General features: G+C 41.9%; 1 pseudogene; it reads left to right on the top strand.

Annotated features, from left to right (window-relative positions):
• Positions 1-2,566: 2,566 nt before the first annotated feature.
• LOC126253977 (5S ribosomal RNA) lies at positions 2,567-2,684 on the top strand (annotated as a pseudogene).
• The last annotated feature ends 3,594 nt before the right edge of the window (positions 2,685-6,278 follow it).

Below are 6,278 nucleotides of genomic sequence, written 5' to 3'. Positions count from 1 at the left end.
AAATTTCAAAAGTTTTTTCTTTAAAGTCAATTTCCCGCAAACTAAAATTTTCAGTAAATATGCCCCATTATATCAGAAACTATCATAGATAACTGAATGAAATTTTCAGAGACTCTGCATAACATAAAAAGCCACCTCTGGTACTGCATTCATTAATATTCCCCCCTTAGGAAGTTCACAAAAAATATTTTCTGCAGAAAAACTTAATATTTTTGTTAATAAATTTAAAAAAGTATTTCTTAAAAACTATAATATGGATAAAGTAGAGTTTAGTACAGTTGACTCTATTAGCATCATATAACATAACAATAAAAATATTAAGGTCCTGCATCAAATAGTTTTTTTTCAGAAATGCGTCAAATACTTTCCTAAATTAACATGGGTTAGGTAGGCAGGGTGTAGTCCCCTTAATAACTGTGCACAAAGCGATCGTGACTTTAGATCTGTCGCAGATTGTTGGCCGCAGTTTTCTCGAATAAACTGCTCATCACGAGGCCGTGGTTAGCTTAGGACAAGAGTTTAAATTCAGGGCTACAAAACGCGTCGTCCGTCGCAGTTCAGAAATCTAGTCACTTAAAATCGACTGTCGACGGAGCATTTCGCATTTTCGACATACTTCGCGGAGGTCATTTCCAACATCGCTCCGCGTTACACATCAACAACACTTGTGAAGTGACCCGCCGTGTTTGTTGTTTAACCGAGCGGTAGCTGGCAACCGTTGCGGCAAAAGACAGAGGTCAACTATCAAGTAATTTTAATCGTACTTATAGTTTCCATATCCAATAGTTTTTGCGCCTACCGTTACATTTCTGACTAGCTGAGGCCGTTGTCTGTGCCCTGTAGTTGACAGCTATGACGTTATCTTTCAACATGATAACTCATTTTGTTCTCACAGCCGGCCGAAGTGGCCGTGCGGTTAAAGGCGCTGCAGTCTGGAGCCGCAAGACCGCTACGGTCGCAGGTTCGAATCCTGCCTCGGGCATGGATGTTTGTGATGTCCTTAGGTTAGTTAGGTTTAACTAGTTCTAAGTTCTAGGGGACTAATGACCTCAGCAGTTGAGTCCCATAGTGCTCAGAGCCATTTGAACCATTGTTCTCACAGACTCCGATACAGAGGGTGTTGCACAGTTGTCCTCGCCAGTTTGTCCTCCAGATCTCTCGCCCACTGAAAACATCTGGCCATGGGTTGCTGATAGACTGCCACGTCAGCACTTGCCACAAGCTACAACTAATCAGCTCTGGCACAGAGTTGAAGCGACTTGGATTGACATATCTGTACCGGCGATCGAAGCTCAGTGCGATGTTGATGCCACAGGTGTAGGCATGGAATAATAAATTTTGCGCTCTCTTTACTCTTAAATCACCTACAAATTGAATTATGCATTCCTATTATCCTCTATGTCAGGGGCGGGCAAACGTTGCACGCGGCTCATGAGCGCACAGCGCTGCACGTGTGCTGCTCGCGTGCAGGCGTCGACCGGGGCTGTGGCGACAGCCGGCAGGTTGCGGCAGTGTAGTGCGTTGATGCGAAGCGAGCACTATGTAGTGAACGTTGTATTTCAAGAAACGGAGAAGTGGAGATTTGCTATCTTTTAAAAAGTAATGGGAGAATCATTTTTTCTTTGTGCAAAAACGTGAAAATTCGAATATGTGGCAGCAACGGAAGTTTAGTATTGACGGCCATTATAATAAATTTCACAAGGACGAGTACAATTTATTGTCGGATTCTGAGCGGATGGGGAATTTGACTGAGCTTAAGAAGAGCGATCTGACGATACCAGATGAATCTGCCGTAGTTGGCCGGCCGGAGTGGCCGAGCGGTTCTAGGCACTACAGTCTGGAACCGCGCGACCGCTACGGTCGCAGGTTCGAATCCTGCCTCGGGCATGGATGTGTGTGATGTCCTTAGGTTAGTTAGGTTTAAGTAGTTCTAAGTTCTAGGGGACTGATGACCACAGCAGTTAAGTCCCATAGTGCTCAGAGCCATTTGAATTTGTCGTAGTTGCTGTTGTCACGAGAGATCTGCGACTTTCTCTCGTCATGTCTCTCATCTAACTGATTGAAAATTTTATGGAGCACTGTTTTCAAGTTTTCAGGACGACAACAATAATAGCCCAGCGGTATGCGCAAGTTATAAGACTGCGCTTAATATAGCGAGAGCTGGAAAACCATTTGCTGAATTAATAAGTCTCGGTTAAGAGCAAACATCAGTGATGAAAATTCACGTAACTGTTTGTGTTTGTCTGTATGTAGAAATTTTGTTCCAGATATTAAACGTATTGTAAACGCCACCTGTGATAATTAAATAAAACGTATCGTAGGTAATAGGTACTCTTTCAAACCATGATTTCCTTCAAGCACTCCTACTAACCTTATTCATTCACTCAATAAAGCAAGCTAGGAAACAAAACGCATTACAGAGGAAGGAGCGGACAGTAGGTATGGTGGGGAGGGGAGATAAGCGCGTGGCCAGCTTGCCCCTGTGTGCACGCGGAACACCTGTTAACTGCACGCGTGCAAGTGCACCGCACACGTGCAGGATTCCTGCCCGCCCCTGCTCTGTGTGGTCAACGGGCTTGCCGCAGTGGTAACGCTGGTTCCCGTCAGATCACCAAAGTTAAGCGCTGTCGGGCTGGGCTAGCACTTGGATGGGTGACCGTCCGGTCGGCCGAGCGCTGTTGGCAAGCGTGGTGCACTCAGCCCTTATGGGGCCAACTGAGGAGCTAATTGACTGAGAAGCAGAGGCACCGGTCACGAAAATTGACAACGGCAGGGAGAGCGGTGTGCTGACCACATGCCCCTCCATATCCACATATAGTGATGCCTAAGAGCTGCGGTTGACATGGCGGCCGGTCGGTACCATTGGGCCTTTAAGGCCTGTTCGGACGGTGTTTGTTTTTTACTATACACTATGTGCACAATACGAAAATTTCGTTAGTTGCTATTCCTGATGTGCAGTTTTAATGCCCCAAGTGTATTTATTTCTGGTTGTAAATTTTGCGTCACTGACTGTAAAAACACCTGAAGCACTAAACTATCAATCAGCACAAGACTGCAACATATTAGCGGAAGACGCTCACACAATCAGAATAACTCATTTTTTACGTAAACCACGAAATTTACAATCCCTTTACTGGATTTTTTCTTACAGATGGTAATAGAAAATTTAGAGCTCCAAAAATATTTTTTTTTCATTTTGCATTTAGAGAGCGTATGAAAGAACAAACATTCTTGGTTGCAAAACAAGCCTTCGGTGCAACCAAGACTCTTAGTTCTTTCAAATTGTTGCCATGGATTTCTACATCTACAGCACAAGCTTCAAAATGCTGCTCACTGCAAATTACAGGAGTATCTCTGTTTTCAACAACAGCGTAAATTTCGCCGTCAACTTCGTTTTTCAGATTGATTGGAGTTCATTCAGTAACTATACATTCTAACTCAAAGTCCTTACTCCTTGGTTGCTATATCGTGCATTAGAAAAAGTTTAGTGTATATCCTACAAAAAAATTACAACCACTTTCCGAAACCCATTAACTGACACCTTGTTAATATGCAGCACCTAGAAGTGAAGATAATCTTTCTTAAAAGTGGCATTTAGTGTTCAAAATGGTTCTGAGCACTATGGGACTAAACATCTGAGGTCATCAGTCCCCTAGAACTTAGAACTACTCAAACCTAACTAACCTAAGGACATCACACACATACGTGCCCGAGGCAGGATTCGAACCTGCGACGCAGCGGTCGCGCGGTTCCACACTGTAGCGCCTAGAACCGCTCGGCCACACTTGATGGCCGCATTTAGTGTCCACTGTCGCATTTGCAGTACGTATCTGTGACACTAGTGGCATCGTAAACGTTGGCTGGAAAGGCATTAAATCAGATATTAAGTCGCAAAAATCTCTTTTGCTTTAGACTGAAAAGTAGGCTCACTTTCAGATTTTAATAGAAGTTTATACTTAATGAGCACCTCCTTAGCCCATTTGTAATTTTGTCATCTGCGATGACATGTCTAAACAAACCATGCCTACTTTATTGATGAGGCACTATCAATTATCTAAATTTTATGAATTACAGATATTTAAAGATTTAGCCCTTAATTCTCAAGTAAACCTGACGAACCACTTACGACAGTCGGTCACCTATGGCATATTGCAGTCTGGTTACCTCGTATTTGTGTAATTGATGCATGGTTGTGTAGTTTCGCATCGTTCCGCTATACCCACGTGGAGTAAGGACTTTTGAGTTAGAATGTATAGTTCCTGAATGAACTCCAATCAATCTGAAAAGTGAAGTTGACGGCGAAATTTACACTATTGTTGAAAACATAGATACCACTTTAATTTGCAGTAAGCAGCAGTTTGAAGCTTGTGCTGTAGAAGTAGGAATCCATGGAAAGTCTATGGTAAGAGTAACAATATACCGAGCTCCAGCCGATGACTTCGAGTCAGTTATGAAACAAATGGGCGCTCTAATAAAGTTTTTAATTTGTAAATAGTGTGAGTAATAAGTGGATATTTCCGTTTAAAAACATTCTACAGCTATACTCCTCTGTTTCGTATAATCGAACTCTCCCTGAAACAATTACAACAACAGATATTGAAACCGACGTACTGCTGTTGATAACGTTTCTACTGATCGAGATTTCAAAGCCACTGTGTAAATACTTTTCGTTAAACCACAAGAGTAACGAATGTAAAAGAAATTCATAACTTCAAGGTGTATTTGCAAATACAAATTGGAAATTTATACACAACACACAAGGTGCCGATGAAAAATGTGATCTGTTCCGTAACATAGCCAACAGTTCACAATAAAAGAGTTTTAAAACAAGTTTAATAACTTTCAGTTCCATTTTTTTGCATATGTTGGTCAACATACGGAGATCAACAGCCCCTACTTTTAATCACAGCAGTTCGTTTTAGATAGCAGAACTTCACGACATAGTGGCGTTCGAAATAGACGTTAAAATATATTGATAAATCGCTTGTACATGGCGGGGACGAAGCGAGGGACCGATTGTAGGCCATATCGCCAGCAACTGATCACTCGTTTGTGAGAAACTAAGGTATTCAGTGTATTACCCCGCACCCAACATGCTCCGCGCGATTTTGTAAGTTCCACTGCCCGTATAAATACTATATTCTGTTGCGTTCTACTGACACTTCGTGGCGGCCATGTTGTAAACAGGCAAGAAACGAAGTACGAGTATCTTTGACCGGCACGCTCAGACAGTTGCAGTTCGATATCCATCACTGGCTGCGCGCTCGTTTGGTTGCCATAGCAACAAGTATGGGGTCGACCACCGCTGTGGAAGGCAGGAAGATAACCAACGCTAGCAGCATTATTTATGGCAGGTGTGTAAGCATGTTTCAGATCTATGCGTTCATGCGTGCAGACGATGTAGTCAGACTGTTCGTATTATTGTTTCATTTATGCTGGTTTCAGATCCCTTGCTTCCTAGTTTTTGACCTGTCATGCGGTATTTTAGCAAAATTTCGGATCTTGAAACAATATTGATCGCATCTGATAACATCGTACTAAAAGGAAAACTATTATTAAATTACAGAACAGGGAAAATTTCTCCTCTGTTTCGTTTAAGTTTGGTTTATATCGGAGCGAATGGAAGAGAACACAATCAAATTAGCATTAGCTGTCAATTCGCCAGCGTTCTGTACTATTCGGTTGCATCTGCGAACATGCGTTTACACAGTAGAGTACGAGCATAGCCCATGAAAGTTGCGTTATTGTTTTTCGCGCTAATAATCGAAACACAGGATACAACACTATACGCTCAGTGACACGATGCAAAACTTTCAAATTCAGATTGTTTTGCATGGCGACGCCAATGGTTTTGATTAAGAAAGCAAGCCCTTGTAGGAAAAGAAAAATTTAGGTGTCTGAATTTCTACGAAAGCGTGAAATGCTTGGAGAAGTGCACGTAACAATGAATTGCCTCATCTTTTCTTAGCACTATCCCAAACCTCTGCAGTGTGTCCATTATGACTTTTCATTGGCTTCTCATTACAACTGAAGAGAAAATTTCAAAGCAGAAAATAACTGACGACCAACATAACCTGAAGAAATTTACACTCTGGTTATTACGAACTTGATACTGATAGTTTTGCATTTCAGTTGCTGCTATATATCAGATAGTTTCTGATGTGCGCAGTGACATATGAAAAGCACTTCAAGGAGTTTGTAAGTACGTATAAGGAATATAATGTCAATAAAACATGATTATTGAAATGTGAAATATAGTAGGTCTACATACGACCTCT

The sequence above is a fragment of the Schistocerca nitens genome, chromosome 4 (assembly GCF_023898315.1).
Source record: "Schistocerca nitens isolate TAMUIC-IGC-003100 chromosome 4, iqSchNite1.1, whole genome shotgun sequence".
NCBI lineage: Eukaryota > Metazoa > Arthropoda > Insecta > Orthoptera > Acrididae > Schistocerca > Schistocerca nitens.
This window is presented reverse-complemented; position numbering and strand designations above follow the sequence as displayed.